The sequence below is a fragment of the Quercus robur genome, chromosome 5 (genome assembly GCF_932294415.1).
Source record: "Quercus robur chromosome 5, dhQueRobu3.1, whole genome shotgun sequence".
Lineage (NCBI taxonomy): Eukaryota > Viridiplantae > Streptophyta > Magnoliopsida > Fagales > Fagaceae > Quercus > Quercus robur.
Genome location: NC_065538.1, coordinates 31,019,050 through 31,041,384, shown reverse-complemented (window position 1 = coordinate 31,041,384; position 22,335 = coordinate 31,019,050). Strand labels below are relative to the sequence as shown.

The following is a 22,335-nucleotide window of genomic DNA, read 5'->3' as shown; positions in this document are numbered from 1 at the left end:
TTAGCATATGCACCAAAGGCTACTTGTTAATTTGTTTATATAAAAGTTTTAATTAGAGACACATACTATTTTTACAACATTTATCTACAATTAAAATCAAAACATTAGGATGGGACATAGTTGTTGAATTTATTGAAGAAGAGGTAGCAGAAGAAGAAGACATATTTGACAAGAGCCAACTTATTTGACGAGAGTCTATGGCTTTGATAAAATAAAAGAATAAATAAGATTTTGGACTATCCAAGGTAGAGCAGAGAAAAATTGGACTTACACAAATGGTACACCGTCCCCCTACTATTCATTATGACATGGAACCTCAAACTCATCACACAATACCATGTACTTTTTCTCCTGCTTAACTCTAATAAGAACCATCTCTCCTTCACTCTTTTTGTGTTCCCATAACAACTTCACATAACTTCACTTAAAAATATATAATAAGATGCATAATATAATTCATATATATATATATATATATATATGTGGGGCCCAAGAAGTTGTGGCCCTGGCCCGTTTTTACATTGGGCCCAAGGCCCGAGCCGAGGAGGGGTATAGCCGAGGACGGGTATAGCCGAGGACATGTAATAAAAGTCCAGGTAGTCCTGAGACATAACCGAGGACAATTCTATCCTCGGCATATCCGAGGTCTCCCTGAAAGAAAGGGCAAGAGCGGTATAGGAACAGTTTTGGAAAAAATCTAAAATATCTATGTCAATAGAGAAGGGGACGCTGGATAGTATAATGATCAAGGACAAAGGGAAAGCTACTATTACTGCCATTGAATACTCTGCACCTGACAGAGGCATGCTCTTCAGCTTTTACAACTACCCCCAACCACTTTGGGTATGGGCTGATGGGACAAGTATCAGTCCTGGAAAGTCGAACCTACACGTGGACGAAGGATAAAGGATACAGGTTAATATAAAAGGGGAAGCAAGCAATCTGGAAAGAGAGGCTGGGAAAAATAGCCAAGAACCAGAGCCTCCCAGTCCGCCTCCAAGAGAAAGACTCCTCGAGTGAACACGATTTAATTCTGTATGAACACCACGGCAAACCACCGTCCGGTGACCAAGGCCTAGCCTTTCAAACCCACGCTTTATAAGTGATATTGTTTAGGCCTTTTTACGTGCGAACCCAACATCATTTTGGGTCGTTACAAATTGAGTCCTTACAATTGGCGCCGTCTGTGGGGAGGCTTGTGTGTTGGCACAGGTGGTGGGCGTAAAGTTCCATTAGGGGCTACGTTTCTTCACTAGGGGCTGCGCTTCATAGTGTCAGCAGCACGAATGGTTCTAGGGGGTTGGCCGAGGAGCTCATCCCCCTAAACCAAGGTCCCGCGCCATAGCCGAAGGGTTAATTCCCCCAACTACTTAAAAAAGCTAAGTTTTGGACAGAACTAAGGTATTGCATGGTCCTCGGACTCAAACCTATGGAGAAACCAACTACTTAAAAACTGAGTTTTGGATAGAACCAAGGAATTGCATGGTCCTCGGACTCAAACCTATGGGGAAACCAACTACTTAAAAAAGCTAAGTTTTGGACAGAACCAAGGTATTGCATGGTCCTTGGACTCAAACCTATGGGGAAACCAACTATTTAAAAACTGAGTTTTGGACAGAACCAAGGTATTGCATGGTCCTCGGACTCAAACCTATGGGGAAACCAACTACTTAAAAAAGCTAAGTTTTGGACAGAACCAAGGTATTGCATGGTCCTCGGACTCAAACCTATGGGGAAACCAACTACTTAAAGAAATCAAGTTTTGTACAGAACCAAGGTATTGTATGGTCCTCGGACTCAGACCTATGGAAAAATCAGCTACTCAAAGAGAATTCTAAGTCGCTCAGTCCTCGGACCAAATGCCAGAAAAGGTTAAGGCTATGAAGGTCATTAGGAAAATGGCGAAACGCCTTATTACTCAGCGACCCGCAGGGGCTATTCATTTTGGGTTACATATCCTCGGACGGTTACCTCCTACACCGCACCGAGCATTCAGCTGTCATCTCGGCTGTTTTGGGGTATGTACCGCTTTCTCAGGTCGGCATTGTTGTGCCGAACAACTCTAATAAGTTCGTAATAACATCTTTTTCTTAACATCTTTTCCTTAGCAGGGGTTTCAACCCTAAGTATTGCTTTTTTTAGGACGGCCTTATCAAGCCGAATAGCCTGATAAGTACAGAATTACATCTTTCTCTCAAACAAAGGTTTCTTCCCTAAATATCATTTGTTCAAGTCGGCATTATTGTGCCAGATAGTTTCAATAAGCACAGAGTAAGGTCTTTTTATTAACTGGGATTTCGGCCCTAAACATCGTTCAGAATATAAAAATAAAAAAGAAGTCATATGGTAGAATATACAAAATAACCATTTCAGAAAGAAGAGGTAGAATATACAAAATAAAGCAATGTTGACTTTTATTAATATAAAGAGGTATTACAGCGTACTATGAAGGGCTTAAACGAGCCTATACAGAAAACGAATTGTAAAAACAATAATAATAAAAAAAAAAAACACACAAACAAACAACCAGAAGTCTTTTTAAGCTCTGCTCCGAAATCTTTCCAAATTCTGCTCCAGTAGCACCCATATTGAAAGGAGGACCTCCCTTGGTGGAAGAGGAGAAGAAGAGGAAGAAGGAAAAGCACCAGGATGGATCTGGTGATGGGAAAGAAGAAGAAAGGGGGGCAAAAGGAGGCACCAGTGAAGGAAGAGAGGAAGAAGCAGGGATACTTAGTCCCTGCATCAGCCCTGACTCCTAACATGCTGGTGCCATATTAGCTATGCTTATAGGAGAGCGGATGGTACTGATGATGAGCAACCCCAGCTCAATTGCACCAAAAGCTTGATGCGATTAGCTCCTGCTTCAGATTTTGGCTGAAGGAGGATGAGAAATATCTTGAGTCTCTGCCAACCCTGTCCTGACCGAGCCATCTTAAGCTTTGAAGGGACGCGGTGCTTTTGGAAAGGATGTGGTCTCTTCACCCCCGTTTTTACCTCAGACATATCACACTATAAGATTTGAATGTGCTAATAAGGAAAACTTTGAGCGCAACTTGAGGTTGAAGGCTTTAGAAACGTTAAAGGGTCTTTATATAAAGGAAGTACCCTCTTATCTGGCTTCTTATATGGAAGGTAAGTTCAGTGGCATTTAATCCGTACAGATTTCTAAGAAGAACTGCAAATGATATAGTGTCTGTTCAACTTCCCAATGTCATCTATAACCGTCAGATTTGATCGGCCTTGTAGTGTAAATCTATTAAAGATGCGCCTCGTACACTGAAACGGCAGGAGCGCCCCGTGTGAAAATCTAGACGAATGTCTCGTAACTCGGCGCATTTCCTAAATAGATGAAGGGATACCAACATTAATGAAGGTCAGAGTTAAATGAGCTGTAATAAAGGCTTGGCATCACTAAAACCCTCCTCTCCGACTAAGAGGTCGGACAGCAGGATTTTGAGGGGCTATTGTGTGGCCCAAGAAGTTGTGGCCCTGGCCCGTTTTTACATTGGGCCCAAGGCCCGAGCCGAGGAGGGGTATAGCCGAGGACGTGTAATAAAAGTCCAGGTAGTCTTGAGACATAACCGAGGACAATTCTGTCATCGGCATATCCGAGGTCCCCCTAAAAGAAAGGGCAAGAGCGGTATAGGAACAGTTTTGGAAAAAATCTAAAATATCTATGTCAATAGAGAAGGGGACACTGGATAGTATAACGACCAAAGACAAAGGGAAAGCTGCCATTACTGCCATTGAATACTCTGCACCTGACAGAGCCATGCTCTTCAGCTTTTACAACCACCCCCAACCACTTTGGGTATGGGTTGATGGGACAAGTATTAGTCCTGGAAAGTCGAACCTACACGTGGACGAAGGATAAGAGATATAGGCTAATATAAAAGGGGAAGCAAGCAATCTGGAAAGAGAGGTTGGGAAAAATGGCCAAGAACCAGAGCCTCCCAGTCCGCCTCCAGGAGAAAGACTCCTCGAGCGAACACAATTTAATTCTGTATGAACACCACGGCAAACTACCGTCCGGTGACCAAGGCCTAGCCTTTCAAACCCACGCTCTATAAGTGATATTGTTTGGGCCTTTTTACGTGTGAACCCTACATCATTTTGGGTCGTTACAAATTGAGTCCTTACAATATATATATATATATATATATATAATTTAAATACTATTGATAGTCATTTTTATATTTTGTTAACTCTTTAAAAATTATTGTGAAGTACTTTATTATTTTTTTTTTTTATGATTCATTTATTATAAACTCTTTGATTTTTGTACGTAATAACTTACTTGGATAAATATTTATGATGTGGTTCCACATTTAATTCTAAAATTAAGAAATAAAATTCTTTAAGAATAAATAATTTAGGACACATGAGACAAAATTGGAACTCTAATTTGGAATTCTAATTTAAGTTTCTCTCATCTTCACCATATATATAGACTATTAAATTATTAATAATCCAAAAAAAAAAAAAAAAACCAGTCTTGTGAGCTAGGGAAGAGGGAGATACACCATGAGCTACTATATTATTAGCTTAAACCATAATATATGAAAAAGTATCTTATAAAACGTTTTCATTAGACCTCTCTCTCATAATATGTGTACCCCACACAGGTTTAGTCTCACATACTAAGAGATGAAAGTCTCATGAGATACCCTCTGAGGTGTAGAGGGTTGCAACTAAGGACGAAGATAGGGATTGGGGGGGCATTTCTCTCTCATGCACCCCAACCAAAAAATTTAATTCTATTGTTATATTAAATTCATATAATAATATAATATTATTTTGATTTTTTATTTATTTCCTAGTGATATAACTAATAAATTTGCAATTTTGGTTATGGCGTGTTAGTGTAATAATTAATAAATAAATAATAAAACTAATAAACTATTCTCTTTTATATGTCAAACTTCAATAAAAACAATTAAAAAAATATTCTTATTTTTTCAATGTCTTTGAATATTCTATACCTATAAAAGGGAAACAATGGTAGGATAAAAAGCAAAGAAGTAAAGGTTGTGCCAAAATAATTTAAGCTCTAAAAATTAGGTACATATATGTTTATAGAGTGCTTTGGGACAAGTTTATTCCCATTGAGCTATTTTGTTTAAAAATAAATTTATTCTACCAAAGTACAATCAATTTAGAAAAAAGTGAGACTTTAAAAAATTATAAATTTGTTAAAGATAAAAGTAAGTTGACATGTAATTAAGCTAAAACAAACAGACTTATAGCTATACCAAAATCACAAAAATTTAAGTAAATTGTACATGATGTCTATCTAAAACTAAAAACCTTTCAATTAGTAAGTAGAATTATGAATAAAACTGGAAAAAAACAGATTATTCATGTATGAAGAAATCTTAATAAATAAACATAATATAATGAATAAAAATTTTTATCAGAGATGTTCTCGCATTCAAATATGGCTTAGCATCCATGTAAATAACCTGTTCTTTTAAAATTGGTCTCAAATACTATGTCTATGTCCGTCTGCTATGCATAAATGTTTGTGTCAAATGTAAATTTTGCCCCACTCAAGTAAAATCCCAGCTCGACTAGTGGCAATCAACGAAGTACAACTGCAGTAGCCTTGGTTCGACGTTATTGGTTGCAACTCGTAAACCCTGCTTAGAAGGTTACAAATGGTATTATGGATTTATTGGTATTGTGAATTTGTGTAGATTTTGTGGGATTATACTATTGGTTGGTGAATTTTTTGTTCTTGAACATTTTTATTTTCCATACAAGTCAAATGTCTGCAAATTTTTTTAGAGTATTTTCAGAAACACAATTAATTAGACACCAGAAAGCAATGGTTGTTTTATTAAAAATATTTTGCAGTCGTAAAATATTTTATGTTGAAACAAATATGTGCAAAAAAAGAAGATCAAATGCATACTAAAAAAATTTTAAATTGTACCATATTTTATTTTTTTATTTTTTAAAAAACACACACCATGCTCGAAATGGAATTAGTGATGCTATCACAAAGAACAACCATCTTGGAGTCTATCGGTTAAATTATCTTGAATTGAATTGTTCTTGAAAAAGAAAAAATTATATTTTTTTATTGATTAATGCAACCAAGTCTATAAATTCAATTGAGAAATCTAATGCACTGTATCTAAGTTGTGCCTAAAATCTAACAAAATCATTTTTGAAAAAAAAAGTATTATTAAAAAAAAAAAAAAACCCCACTTACTCACTAAGCACAAAAATAATATTAAATCCACAAACCTTATCAATAATAAATCCATAAAGTATTAGTAGTAATGTGGTCATATTTTGCATGAAAAACATTTAACATGTCAATAAATGCTTAGTATTTAATGATTTTGGAATAATCATCCTGGTATTAGTACAAAGATATCAATTTGATTGAACTAAAGTTGTTTAAAATAGACAAATATCAAATTAATGTCATTACAAAAAGGTGTTTATCAAGCAACACTATTAGGATATTGGAAGAAACTACTAATTCTTCATTTCTCATTGTGCCCTTATGCTCCAAAATGCGTTGAGACTTGAGATAGCTCTGTCCATTCATGCTTGGGGCGGCTCTACATTGAGTTCAAGGTGGTACAAGACCACCTTGACCTGGAAAAAAATAATTATTATATATAAAATTTAAAATTTTATGATTTTTTTTTTATCCTTAAAAAAAATTGTGACTGCCCTAAATTTTTTTGAGACCCAACATAATCAAATTTTGGACAAAATATGGCAACAAACTTAGTTGTAGACTAAAACAAAAACTTAACTTAATATTTTTTTATTAGATGTGAATTTTGACAAATCCACCACTTAATTACATTTTTTTTCTTATATCCTCCATACTTGCAGAATTTCAAGAAGATTAAAGATTAATAGTTTTGTTATCAATCAAATGTTTAAATTTTGAGTTTTTGCGGTCTAAAATTATATATATAATATAAGTTTATAGATCGAATAGTAAATAATATTCAATAAGCATGAAATTTGATATGTGTTTTAAGAATATAAAGAACATGCAATTCAACGGTTAGATTTTTAAAATGCGTCACAATGTTAATTTTTTTTTGTGAAAGTTGAAGCCTTAGGTTACAACTAAAATTGTAATCAAATTTTGTCCTTAAACTTTGGTCCATTTAACCATAAGAAAAAGCCCAAGAATAATTTTATTTAACTAAAATTTTAAAAGTGATATAGCTTGCAACATTGATAATGAGACTATCATTCAATGATTTTAAAATAAGAAATTTCGTAAAAAAAAATTGTAAGACCTTATGTATTTGCGTGTGTGTGTTTTTGTTAATATATGAAGTTCTTTTTTTTTTTTTTTTTTTTTTTAAGATTTTGTATGATTTAAGTTTCTTAATGACCATTCTAAAAAAAAAAAAAAAAAAAAAATCTTGGAACAACCACTGATTCGTGCATAACTTTCTTTGTAAAGCACAAGAAATGATTCAAGAAATTATGAAAATAGTGATAGAAAATTGTGGGGGCCAGTTAATCAGTAGGTACTATTAAGGCTGTACCAATTGGGCCTATGGCCCAATCTGAGGACATTAGCTAATCTGAAGATAGCTAGATAAGGTTATAAGGGGAACGGTATAAAGAGAAAGGTAAAGATAATATGAGATAAGTCCAATGAATGTCCGAGGATAAAAGCCATCTAGGAAATAAAGGTTCGAGGTCAGTAAGAGTGCCATATCATCATAGACTTTTTTCAAAGTTACATCACAACTAAGAGTTGGACGTTGGACAAGGGGTAAGAAAGGGGGAGGGCAATAAATATCTTCAAAAAGTTGCTACCTCCACATTAAATACCCACCAACTAACTCTCTGACCGCATTAATGTGGAGGTGATACCTAAACAGTGGTCAAGTAGCCTTACAGCTACTAGTTGATGGTTCTGGGAGGTGTTGGATGGGACAAGAAGGAGTTCCCAGAATCTAACCTATACGTGTGTGGTAGGGATGATACTAAGATTGTAGTATATAGCATGAGAAGATGGCCTAAAGAAGAGGATGAAGAAATTTTTGTAATAATACTGCGAACTCTTGTAACTTTGCTAAAAAAGAAGACATTATAACATAAGCTCCTCAAGCTACTCCGAGGATAAGTTTTCTTGTTTTACTTGTTTTTAATAGCCTTAAATTAGCAAATTGTATCGTTTTTCTGCTAGAATAGATCTAGTTCTTTCATCCACGCTCTACAAATTTATTTTTTGAGCTTTTTGGGCTAAAACCCAACACTATATTGGGTCCAATCCAAATTCAGTCCTTACAAAAATGAAGATCAAGAAGATATGAGAAAATATATTAGGAAAATGTACGTGGGTGAACGTGGGTGGTATGATTTAGGTTTACGGTGGGAACAATGGATGACCATTCATTCAAGAAGAAGTTTTTACTTTCTCAAAAATCTTATGGAAGACATTAAATTGTTCTCTTAGATTAGGGATATGGCTAACTTGAATAATCTTTATAGGAATAAATAATTATTATAATTATCTATATTGGATATTTATTTGACTGAGGTAGGGCTATGATTATTGGATTATATTAATTTTTTTGATACAAGATAGAATTTCTATTCTAATTTAATCTAAGTGTATATGTGTAAAACTCTCTCCTAGAGACTTGAACCCTGGCTCTTACCCCCCTCCCCCCCCTCACACTCCACAAGTACTTATATTTGTAGAGTGACCGCCACACCAATGGTATGTAATGGTATTGAACTATATTAATTAGACCACTATCACCATTTTTGAGCGTATCTCTCTCATTTGTCGATAAAAGTTGTGATAGTGTCCTCATCTATAACAACCATTATATTGGAACATTAAGATTATTGAACTATATTAATTAGATCACTATCACCATTTTTGAGCATATCTCTCTCATTTGTGGATAAAAGTTGTGATAGTGTCCTCATTCTATAACAACCACTATATTGGAACATTAAGATTATTAGAAAAATAAAAAAATAATAACATCATCTAGAATTTAGACAATTATAAAAATAAGATCATTTAGAGTTCTTGAGCAGTAATTAAGTTAATAGATTAGAACAAATAAGGTTTTTTTATTTTATTTTATAATTTTTTTGAAGTATTTTAAAGCAGTATAGGTGGCAAAGTGAACGTAAGATAGAATTAAAAAAAAAAAGTGAGAAACAAAGTTGATATTAATTATTAACTTTTTTTATATCTTAAAAGTGTTGCAAAAAAGTGATAGAGAATTGATAAGAATGAATAATTTATTGTTTTTATCTAAAATAAATACTATAATTTGGTATAGTAATTTGGTGTAGTCACTTGGTTCAACCATGACTTCTAGGCCAAACTTTTATTATATAGCATAGTATATGATCATATGGTATGATTTCAACTCCACTCTAGCACTTGAACAACAAACAAACCTCAAGATTTTAAAAACTGAATTGGACTAGTTTTAACATTTATTTTTAGATACATGAATTTATATAATAAATAAATGCTCAATAGACTACACATTCATTGTATTACATAGAAACATAATAAATTTGAATTTAAAAAAAAAAAAAAAAGTTTCCAAGCTTAGATACATGAACTAACATGTGAATATAATTAACACACAATTAAAGTATAATTGGAATGATATTTGGCATGAAATTGGTGTGCATTTAAAATCTATAAAGATGCTTGACATCAAATAATAGTAAAATCATAAGGATATTGACAAAATTGGATAGTCATTAGAATTTGATTTGAATTTACCCACCAAAGTTTGGGAAATTGACTTCCCATTGTATTGTGGTTCATCTGTTTGATTTTTAAATGGTATTTTTGTTTGTGTTTGTGATTAATATGAGTCTAGATACTACAATGGGTCGTGGGCCGTAGCCATAACCTATCCAAGCATCAATAGCAGCAACAATGACAATGACACAAAGGTATTCCAAAGTCTTTGTCCCAAACTTGGCTATGTTTTTAAAATACTTTTGCAATTACTTTGGTCCTGAACATCTGCTTCTCTCTTTGGTAATCAAATTTGGTTCAATTTGTGGAGCTAAATTTCAATTTTATTTGTTATTTGTATATATTTGTATATATTACATCTTGATGTTGTTAAGTCACTTAATAGATTGCCTACAATGTGTTTGATTATAGTTGTCTACGAGTTTGCTATGAGTCCTAATAGAACAAAAGTTGTTAATCTTAAGGTTTTTGTCTTGGTTTGTTTAAGATTATAATATTGGCAACAATTGTGGTAATGAATTATTCTTTTGAAGGTAACATCTCTTTTTTCTTACATTTCTCTATTTTTACATTAGTGGTGGTTACTTTTGAAAAAATGTTTGAAATTTAGACGGTTTTTTTTGGGGGGGGGGGGGGGGGGGGGGGGGGCGTGTGGGGGTGGGGGTGGGTTGAGGGGTGTTTCTTTTGGATCTTTCCAAGAATTAGGATTGTTATTGTCGGAGATAGCCATCTGTTGAAATTTTCAAATTAGTTACTTTATCTTTACTTAAAAAAAAGGAGTTAGTTACTTTATTTTTCATTGCTAACATCTTTTTTCTAATTCTGCTAATAGAACAATTTAATTTTTTTTATACACAATTTGTTTGAAAAAAATACTGATCTTTTGTTTTATTCTAGAATTCTTAATACATGGAGGTGGAACTAAAATAAAGAGCATGGTCTTGCAGAAGTAAATAAATGGTCCGTGCCTCCTCTGTGCAATGTTGATAGTCTTGAGACCTTCCTTACAATTCAGGTACTACCATATTATTAAGTATGGAGCATTGATTGATTATTGAAGAAATTTGTTTCTTTTAGAATCATACAAAATCTTTAGGTAATTTTTTTTAAAGCAAAAAAAAATGATTTTCTCTATTGTTATTATTTTGTGCAAATGCTTAAGATCTTTCATAAATGGATTGGTTTTCAAATTTTGAAATACAAGTTCCCTCAAGCAAAACTTTGACCAATCTCACCGTGTATTGATTGATATTAAGAAAATTGAAATGCAACCAAACTTTCACCAATCTCAGCTGAATGCATAAGAATGCTTCAAATCTTCCATCAGATGGGATTGTATATTTATGGTTAGGATAGTCCTTATTCATAAGACACTATAATCCTCTTGCTAATATATTCCAAATCAGGTTCCAAACTATGACTAGTGTAAATTTACAGAAATTGTTATAATGTACAAATGTTTTCCTTTTATTCATATTAATTTATTCACATTCATGCCTCAAATTTGGGAGTTGATAGTACTTTTCAAAAAAAGGAAAAAAAGAAGAAGAAGTTGGATGCTAATATTGATTTGGTGCTTCATACAGGTTTTGAAAACAGTGTTGATGACTTTGTAGTTGACATCAAATGATCTAATTTAGCTAATGTTACTGCTGAAAAATACTTTGATGGTTCACAAGATAATGAATCTTCTGAGTGCTTCAAATGCCCTTTAGAGAAGGTAATTCTTTCATTAGGTAATTCTTTCATTCCTTTGGCATAGTGTGTCTATAAAGACCTTTAAGACTTTAGCAAACATAGATCAAATGTTATTGCTTTATACTTAATATCCTTTAAGACCTTAGCAAACATAGATCAAATGTTATTGCTTTATAATTAATATTTTGGTCTCTTTTGTAGCAAAACCAAAATGTTTTCCAAGAATCAATTTCATTAAATTATTAGTAGGTTATTCTACTAGAGTTCAAAACCAAAATGTCTTTACTTTTTAAATGACAACAAATTCTATAATGTATTAAACAAATCTGCCTTCTCTTATGTTATTTTTAGTCTATTCTATTTAGTTACTTACCAAGAATTTTATTTCATATAATTTAATCTTTTATACCGAATTTGTAAACCTAATTTATCATCTTTGCCTTTTGTTTTGATGACATTGGGAGTGTCACCCTTGATTTTAATAGTCAAATCTGAAAGCTTAATTCTAATTTGTTGAGTTCTTTGCCAATTACAACACCTAGGTAATCTCCAAGAAGAGTTGCTAGAACAAGTTGATAGGTTAGGATAATCTAATTTTCCTTCAATTTATCTCATACTTCGTATTAGATTTTGTCCATTTAGTGTATTTGTGTTTGAATTGGCTCTGATTTGCATGTTTTAGCCTGCTTTTTTCATTACAAACTGATTTTAATAGCCGAATTTGAAGTTTAGAGTGAAGATTTTGTTAAACACTGTGTTACTGCATATTAAGGGATTATTTACTTAGTATGGTTTTTTGATTTACACAGTAATCCATAGATCTAAATTTTGTTGAATTGTTCTCAACCAAAAAAAAAAAAAAATGTTGAATTGCTGGATCTAATCTTCAAGAAGAGTTGCTAAAACAAACTGATAAGTTTGGATAGCTTGATTTCCCTTCTATTTATCTCATAATTTGTATTAGTCTTTGTCCATTTGGTGTATTTGTGTTTGAATTGGCTCTAATTTGCATATTTTAGCCAGATTTTTTTCTTTACAAAAAAAAAAAAAAAATCTAATTCAAGCAAGAACTAGTGCAACAATAATTTAAAATGATAAAAATAAACAACTAGCCAAATTACCTATCAGAGGCATTAGATTGATTAGTTTTTTTCCCCCTTTTGAAAATTGAGACTGCTAAGTTTTTGAAATAAAAGCACTGATTACCTTAGCAATGCCTAAGATAGTAATCAATATATAGTCTATGTTGTCGATGGTGCTACTCATTTGAGTGATTTTAGGCATTCTTTGTTAGAAAGTTTGTTTTAGATGGGGGCAAATCAAGCTAAGCTTGAATTAATTCAAACTAGAAGTCTTTTCCGTATTTGTTATTGGCTTCTCACAAGTTGTTTGATATAATTCATAAATATGTGTTACTATGGCATGATTTGTTTTCCCACATAAATTAGTTCCTAAATCCATACTAGAGCTCTATATATACAGTCCACCAAACTTTTAAATTTTAAGTTTGGAAAGAATCTCCCCCTTGCTAAAATTTCCAAGTCATTTATAGTGTACAATACCAGTTTTACTATAAAGCGCGAAAAGATGTGCCTTTTGTGTATTTAGAGTTCAGACTTTAAAAAAACAAATGTTGCACTTCTTTGCTCAAACGCAATGCTTAAACCACAATATATTAATGTCCCTTTATATATTTTAAATAATAAAATGCAATATTCTCTTCTTCTTTTTTTTTTTCATTGTAGCATCACTTAAATAATAAAATGCAATATTCTCTTTTTTTATTCATTGTTTTATCTAATGCTATTCTTCATATGATAAGCCAAAAAAAAGAAAAAGAAAAAGAAAAAGAAAAAGAAAAAAAACCAATAGCATCACTTAAATAATAAAATGCAATAATTTTTTTTTCATTGTTTTATCTAATTCTATCATCGGTGTGATAAACCCAAAAAACAAAAAACAAAAAGAATTGACCAATAACATCACCACAATTAACCATTCTCATGCGGTAGCACGAGAATGTGTAAGCTAATGTTATGTATAATTTGAACATCTTCTTAAAAAAATACTATATTATTTGAATCGTGTAATTATAATTATTTTTAATTGTATTTGCATATATGCACGTGGTTACACATTAGTCTATATATATATATAAAACCGAAACCTTTAAAGCTCCCACAATTTTCCATATCATCATTATTTTCTTTTTTTATATATTTATTTAAGTTTAATTTTTGTAAGAGAATCACAATTTTCCACATCATCATTATTTTCTTTTTTTATTTATTAAAGTTTAATTTTTTTTAAGAGAACAACCCGACTATTCTTTTTCTCTCCCGACTCCCCTCCTAATGCAGGAGAACTCCTCTCTCTTTAAATCTCTAACCTTCCCCAAAATCCTCAACCTCACGCACGCAGTCTCTTTCATTTAAAAAAAAAAAAAAAAAAAATCCTAATGCTAATGCAGAAAGAGACCTAATGCAGAAGCATTCCCTCTCTCACTCTAAATCTCTAACGTCTATGGGCTATGGCGTTCCTGCTACAACGTTTTCAAAGATATTGATTGGACTGGCTCAATATATTCAGATAATGGTCAGGATCGATAGCCCTCATGGACTGGCTCGAATCCCCTAATGCCCACATCTTCAAGATCAATGTCCCAGGTAACACCTGACTCTCTAATTTCATTTGGGTATTAAGCAAAATTGAATAATTTTTGTTTTTTGATTTATAGATAGTTTGACTAAATTACACCCTTACGTTCTGTAATTTTTAATAGAGAATAGTTGATTGGCTTGCTGAAAACTTTAAGATAGATGAAGGAGCGAATTGATAATGCAATTATGTAAGCCTCTATTGAAAAAATTAGCGGTAAATTTTTTTTTCCCTTTCATTTATATGCTTATTTTTGTATGTTCTCAAACTTATATAATTTCATTTGGGTATTAAGCAAAATTGAATAATTTTTGCTTTCTGATTTATAGATAGTTTGACTAAATTACACCCTTACGTTTTGTAATTTTTAATAGAGAATAGTTGATTGGCTTGCTGAAAACTTTAAGATAGATGAAGGAGCGAGTCGATAATGCAATTATGTAAGCCTCTATTGAAAAAATTAGTGGTAAATTTTTTTTTCCCTTTCATTTATATGCTTATTTTTGTATGTTCTCAAACTTATATTTGATAGTTTGGCATGGATAAAGATCACAACAAGGCGTTAGCAGAAGAGTTGCTCCTTTTCAAGAATGGCTTCATTATGGGCACAGCTGATTCCTTCGATATTTGACATTTTTTTAGTGAAGTTATTGAAAATTTTCAAACCTAAACAGGTAATTATTTTAATTCACTATATTTATTTCTTTATTAAAATAGGTTGGCCATGATTCTCAGATTGTGGCTTTAGTCTCTGTAACCATATGAATCTTAAAATGAGTAATAAAAATCATGTTGTTCTAACTTTGGTTAAATAAAGAATAAAATTCAACTGCATTAGCTTCCCATCCTACTTAATAGAGTATATTTATGTATAGAATGTGAACTATGATACTAGCAAGTAACATGATTTAAAGGTATTAATTTTAATGGTAAGAATAATACATTGCTAAAGATCAACAAGTAACATGATTTAAAGGCATTAAAACCAAAGATTATAGCGACATGACCAAGCATCCTTTTTCCTGTCTATTCTTTTTAGTAGAATCTTGGGAAACATCATAGAAGATCAAATTCTACATGGGCTTTAAAGAATAGTTAGTGATTTTTTACTTTAATTTTAGGATTTTCCCCTTACTAGATATCTTTATTTGTTAGTGGGAGTGAAATTGTGGTTTTTAGGTCAAATTTGGCACTTTGGTTTACTAATATTTTTAAATTGTATTCTTTTAATTCAAAACTTTCGAATAAGGTTCTAGATACATAATAAATTTTTGGGTGTCAATGTCAGTTAGTTACTGTTTTGTTATATTAGATGTTACCCATAAGATAATTATACACAAGCTATGAGTTTTCTATCTTTGAAAGACTGAATCTCCATCAAAACATATAGAGGCTTAAAAAGTAAAATTTTATTTTAAATTTGGGGGTTTAATAGGATATAGTTTTTGGTATTTTGATCATTTGGATTTGATTTAGGTGATTGGGTTAGATTTTGTTTTAATTAAGGTTTTGATTTAGAACTATTCCTCACCTGCTATGATTTTAAAAGGTTGTTTATTCATTTGAATGAAATTGTTGCCTCTTTTTGGTTGTTTAATTGTTTTGATAATGATTGAGTTTGTTTCTTTGTTTGGTGTTTTCAAGTTCACAAAGCTGTTTTTTTAGGCTATTATTAGATCGACCTCAACCTTGGACTAATGATTTGAGCTTTTTCACAAAGATAATGCTCGGTGAAGGTGTTACACGCTAAGTCGAGACATAATGATTTGATGGCCCCTGGTGAGTGCAAAAGTTTGAGTTTTTTTATCACAAAGTCATTATCTTTTTCAATAATTTATTATTATTTTAATGATTTAATTTAAAAGATATTTCATTAAACAACTTCATTTTAATAAATTGGGTATTTTTGGTGTTTTAGAAGGTTCAGAAGTGGTGGAGAAAGTAGAGCAGCCTTAAGTTGCACATTGTTATGGTGGATATTAGACTATTGTCCTTATTAGTTTATGTAGTTCGATATTTGGTTCCTTATGATTTGAAGAGTGAAGGAGGTTGTGTATGTCCTTAATAATGGTTGGGTATGTGCAAAGTGATTTCTTAGCTTAAGGTTTCTGTCGATGACTTGATATGAGAATAATTTGTGCTTGACATATTGTTCTTTGTAACTTTTGTTGCTTTTACTGTAAGTGAATGGACAGGTACCTAGGGTCGTATTTTAAAGTTTTATTTGAAGTCTTCTGTATATGTGTTGTTGTAGTTTAAACTTGGTATTTGAATTGTTAAATTGTTAATTCACAGTTTCATTGTTCATCTCTTAATCATGAATAATAATATTGTTATTTGCAACCATCATAATTTGGTGTCAATGATGTGACCATTTCAAATGCTTTTCTTTAGAGTTTAGATAGAGTCTATTTTATGATTAAAAAAATTTATAATTAAAAAAATTTATAATTAAAAGACTTGAAATTAAATTTTTTTTAAAAACAAATTATTGGATATGTTGGATCTTAAATTACTTCTATTAGACTCCATCCTTTATGGCATCATTAAAAAGAAAACTCATATAGATAGGTATTAGGATATTATTTGGAACTATCATAATGAACTAACGTATTATACATGATACGAAGCTAACTATAACATTCTATGCTATAAAATAAAAATTTGGCCTATGGTTATCTTCACTTTTAGTTAAAATAGAAACTCTATTAACTAAGTTTTAAGAAATTTAAAATTTTATTTCAAAAAATTTCCCGAACATTAGATTTTATTTTAATTATTTTTTTGATAGGTTATTTTAATTATTTTAATCATCTATCATAATAATTTTATATATTGTAAAATAATATTGAGACAAACAAATTTAATTTTGTGTAGCATTTAAAGAAATGATATCATTTTGAGTTCAAGCCTAAGGTAAACTTGGCTGTGTATGAAAATGGAGGAGTGTCTTGATTTGGTTGGATGAAAGTTTTTGATTTAGTTGAGTGAATTTTTTTTGTATTGCTGATTTTTTTTTTTTTTTTTGTTTAAATAGTAATATTGCCACAATAGTTTGATGATTTAGGGACGATCTTATATTGGGGACTTTTTAGCTCTCAATAATTGAAATTAGAGAAATGTTTAAACCTGAACATGTTAACATTTAATTTAAAACAATCCCGTGCATCGCACGGGTTAGCGACTAGTTAGAAAATTTACAAGAACTACTGGGCCTTTGGCAGCATCAGCAACTTGGTTGATAAGATCAGTTTGTTTTCCAGGAAGGAGGATATCCAACCCAATTAAGATACTTCTACCAAACCCATCATGGATAGAAACCTTGTTTAACTATAGGCAAATAATTGTTGCACATAAACTGTTACACAGTATTAAATTCACCTTATTTTTGAACTAAACTGTGATTTAAAATCATAATTTTAAACTATATAACCGTGACTTTAAGTCATATTTTTAGTTCAAAAATGAGTATATGTAAAACTTTTTTACGCATTAATTTATGTGTAATAAATACAACCCTTAATCATATTAAACAACAATTAAGTTAAGTGAAACCATCTTTTATGCATTAATTTGTGTGTAATAAATAGAACCCTTAATCATATTAGACTAACTTTGATGTTGAAGTTGTCAGTTATACACGATAAATTATCAATAATCCAACTTTAACAAGTAATATTATATATGAGTTGCTTTATTGGTGATTGACTGATTGTCATGACTCAACTCTTTCACAATGTGCTTCCCCATTCATACTGGGAAACTGATCATTGTGGGGTTAGAGCAACCACATCAGTTCGGGTAAATTTTTTGTCTATTTTACGAGAAAAATTTTACTTTTTTCTATTTTACACATCCACTTTTACAAAACATTTACATCAGTTTATCTATTCTACATATTTATTCAATAAAATATTCATTCTTTTTACATTTTTTATTATTTCCTTCTCCTCCTCTCTAGAACCCTCTCACAGACCTAACACAAACCCAAAATCACCGACACCTAGCCATCAGCCACCCAGCCACCACCATCAAACCCAGCCACCCACCCACCACCATCAACCCACAATCATCAACCACCATCACCCCACAGAAAATCCAAATAGAAATTCCAAACAGTAAATCCAAACCCCACAGAAAATCGAGACCCCTAAACCCCATCATCAACGACTCTCATCGTCTCGATCCTCGGTGAAGCTGGAGTTCGAGACCTCGGCCCCACACAAAAACCCCATGGCACCGATGGAGGCGTTGGAGCTGTCCAAGTAGTAACGAGCTTCGCCCTCCATGTCCGATCAATTCTCCGTCTCGTTTCCAACAGCATTATGTTCTCCAAATAGTACAAGCATAGATTTAATGAAATATACATCACCATGTTCATATAGTCATATTATTCAATTACATGCTTCAAGGACAAAATACATGAGGTAGACATCAAAATGGGTAAGGACAGAATGTAGATTGGCCATGCAACAATGAAGCCATGCAAGAGTAGGTAGATGTGAGATTTCAAGCATAAATTCAAGCAAGCGTCATCAAGTTATATCCATGTAATCAAACATCAATCATCAATCATGTGATTTAACCAATAATCAAAGGAATTGAAATGGGTGTACTACTTATCAAAAAGGGGTAAAGCATATAAAGCAAAGTAGGATAAAAACATAGCATTATGAACATATTCATTGTGCAGTGGCATTGCTTGATCTCCTCTATAAGGAGATTCAAGCTTTAAATTCCTTTCTTCTTCTTTGTTGGTAACAATTGAATTATGATTTCATATAAAAAAAAATATAAATAATCACAAAATTGAGTTTCCTGCCAAAGATGGTACAGTTGTTGCAACTAAAGTCCCCATATAGCACACGGAGATGTTTCTCAAAAAAAGAGAGCACACGAAGATAAGAAAATCCGTTATACTATTTTTTTGATGAGTACCCCACAACTAATTTTTGCACTCTCATTTCATTTTTTTTTTTTTTCAATTCATTTATTCATCAAAAATTTTTGGATGAATTGCAAACTACATCCCTAAAGTTTGGAAGTGTTTAGATTTTACATACTAAAATTTTAGAATTTGGATTTTACCACATAAATTTTGAACTAACCACATCCCATGTTGGGTTTTTTTTTAAAAAAAAAAAAAAAAAGAAACAAACATTAGATAGAGGGAATGTGATTTATAAGTTCTAATACAAAGATGTTTTCTTTTTTGATAGGTAATAAGATATATTGATATCAAAAAGGAAACATCCTAGTACACAGGGAGTGAACAAGGGGACAAGAAATCAAAAACAAAAATTGCAAGAATCTAGGAAAACAAAAAAAGAAGGGAAAGATTTGTTTTGCAAAGCAAACAACCAATCCAACAAAAGTCATGACAATAGGAACAATTGCAACTATAATAATCATGATAATAAACATTAGATTCAAAAGTTGAACCATTATATATATAACCCTTAATCAACAGAATTCCTAATCATTCTCAAATTACAATCAAATCAAATCCCATGATATGAGATTAAAAGAAAAAGACTTCAATTTCCATATGTATCCAAATATTAGAAATTTAAGGCCTATTATGGAAAATTCTCAATCTAGAAAAAATCCTATTTAATTAAAAGTGACATTTGAAATTGGCATCATCATCAGACACCAGTTTCCAAGCCATATATGATATATCATCAAGTGAGAGTTCCAAGGAATCGCATAATTTGAGAAAACAACACTTGTACTTGTAAGTCTAAAAATCACTTAATTTAGGGTAAATAAGCCGTTAACAATAGATTAACTTGAAATTAATACAAAATTTACTTTCACCTTGCAAATTATTGTTCCAAACCAGTGATTAAGGACCTGAACTCCCTATTAAAAAAAAAGGACTTGAACTCCATATCAGAACCCTCAATTTCACAAAAAAAAACATTGAAACCCCAAAATGGCCTAACTACCAATCCCACTACCGAACTACTAACAACAACTTTTCTTAACTTTACCCCTTTTTTTTTTGTCACTTGACCCTATTATGCCCAACTACCAGTCAACAAAGAACAAACAAACAGTCAAACAAATATTCTCTAATCTGAGTAATCTCTACAAACTCTACTCTCTCTCTCTCTATCTCTCTTATCTATATAATAAAAGAGAGAGAGTCACAAACACAGAGCGACAGAGAGTCACAAAGCCAAAAAGCCAAAAAAAAAAACACCACAGGCAACACAAATTCAATTCACAATCACCAACATCAGTTCATCACTCATTAGTAAAAACACAAACACCACAAGTCCACAAGCACAGATTGTTAGATTCTGAGATTCACAAACATTTTATTAGGTTTTGAAGGAAAGGATAGATTACATACCTGTGAACTGTGAAGGCTGGAACAACGAAGCTGGGCTGGGCAGATCGAGCAATCGGTGGCAGCGGCAAGATGGGTCTTGTGTGGGCGACGGCGACAGCTGAGACTCTCGCGTGATGATGGCGGCGTCGGTGTGGGTATTGGGTAGCAAGATGGGTCTCACAAGCGTGGGCGTGAGCGGCAGTGTCATGGCTTGGGTCTCTCTCTCTGACTCTGAGTACTCTATCTCACTATCTCGCCCCTCACTTTCCTAAGTTTCCTTTCTTTTTTCCTTCATTTTTCACTCTCTCTGTTAGGTTTTGCCGTTTTGGACTGCTGAGTTTTCTTTCTTTCTTTTTTCTTTTCTTTTTTTTGATTTACATGGGTCACGGGCTCTTGCCTCCTGGGCCGGCCGGCTGGGCTAGGAATTCATGATTTTTGGGAGGGGGCCTGAGCTAAAAACTAAGGGGGGCCCGAGCTTTGTTTCTTTTTTTTTTTTTTGGGAAAAATTTAACTTGCTAAAATTTTTCTTTTTGGGCCTGGGCTCCCTTAGGCCCCCACCTGGGTCCGTCTAAGTCTGTACCTCAATCTGTATCATGGAAGGAAAGGCAGAAAGGGTAATGCAGGACGGTGTATTCTCTTTAGGCTTGGCAGGTTATTCAAACTTCCTTTTTCTGCCAATTTGTCTCCCATCTATTATTTCCACTAATAATAGATAAGGGGGGTAGGGGGGGCATGGCCTTTCTACCTTTTGAAAATTGTTACTTAGGGTGCTATTATATTATATATATATATATATATATATAAAAAGTTGAGCTTAAAAGTTATGATTATGCCAAGTGATCTTATCAAAATATAGAATTTTTTTTAATTTTAATAAAAAATAGATATAATTTTTCTTCTCCGATAATTTCTAAGTTGATAAAAATATAAATTTGATTATAATCCAAATTTTATCTTAATTTGGTTACAATCCAAATTCTTCATCTAATCCTTTTATTCCTTTATTAAAAAATCTTAATTAAAAATAATTAAAAAAAAAAAAAAAAACAGCAACAACAACAACATACTTGATACTACATGTGCAGAAATTTTTTCAGATTTTTATAAAAAATAGATATAATTTTTCTTCTCCGATAATTTCTAAGTTGATAAATAGAGATATTTTTTATGTTCTTATATTTTTGTTCTATAATTTTTGTAAGGACTGAAATTGTATTGATCCCAAAACCGGATTGGGCTCAAACGATAACGGCCTAAACAATAAATTTGTAAAGCGTGGATAGAAGAGCTAGATTTATCCCAGAAGAAAAATGATTTAAACTTAACAATTCAAGATGATGTGACACAAACAAGATTAACGAATTTTTCCTCGGAACAAACTAAGTTATTATATTTGATATGGTTGTCTTCAAGAAGTAAATTGTATATGAGCTTTCATCACGCTTTCAATGCATTCTTCCAGGATATATACTGCAATCTTCAAATCATCCTTACCACACACGTGAATGTAGATTAAGGAGACTCCTTCCTGTCCCATCCAACACTTCTTGGGATTATCAACCAGTAGCTGTAAGGCAGCTTGATCACAGTTCAGGCATCATTTCCACATTAATGTAGCCAGAGAGTTGGTTGAAAGGCAATTAATGCGAAGGCCGCAGACTTTGAAGATATTTGTCGGCATTTTTACTCTTATCCCTGGTCCAATGTCCTACCCTTAGCTGTGACGTAACCCCGTACTAAGTCTGTGATGATTCGCCCAAACACGCTTAACTGCGGAGTTCCGATGGGATTCGGTGCATTAGTGTTGGTATGATCGCACCCATCAGTATAAGCGCGTTAAATTCTTATAAAGGATCCGAATACAGCGACGCACTCTAACCTCGGGCTGGTGCAACCCGAG

General features: G+C 32.5%; 2 long non-coding RNA genes across 2 annotated transcripts; one reads left to right on the top strand and one right to left on the bottom strand.

The window, feature by feature from the left end:
• The first annotated feature begins 13,743 nt into the window (after positions 1-13,743).
• On the top strand, positions 13,744-14,760 carry LOC126729060 (uncharacterized). Its single transcript, XR_007656477.1, has 4 exons — positions 13,744-14,103; positions 14,220-14,311; positions 14,470-14,535; positions 14,628-14,760. It is a non-coding gene; the product is annotated as an uncharacterized LOC126729060 (long non-coding RNA).
• A 3,195-nt stretch (positions 14,761-17,955) lies between these two features.
• On the bottom strand, positions 17,956-21,098 carry LOC126725787 (uncharacterized). The gene is made up of 2 exons (XR_007655598.1): positions 20,457-21,098; positions 17,956-18,425 (listed from the first exon to the last, which is right to left on the bottom strand). It is a non-coding gene; the product is annotated as an uncharacterized LOC126725787 (long non-coding RNA).
• Positions 21,099-22,335: the final 1,237 nt, after the last annotated feature.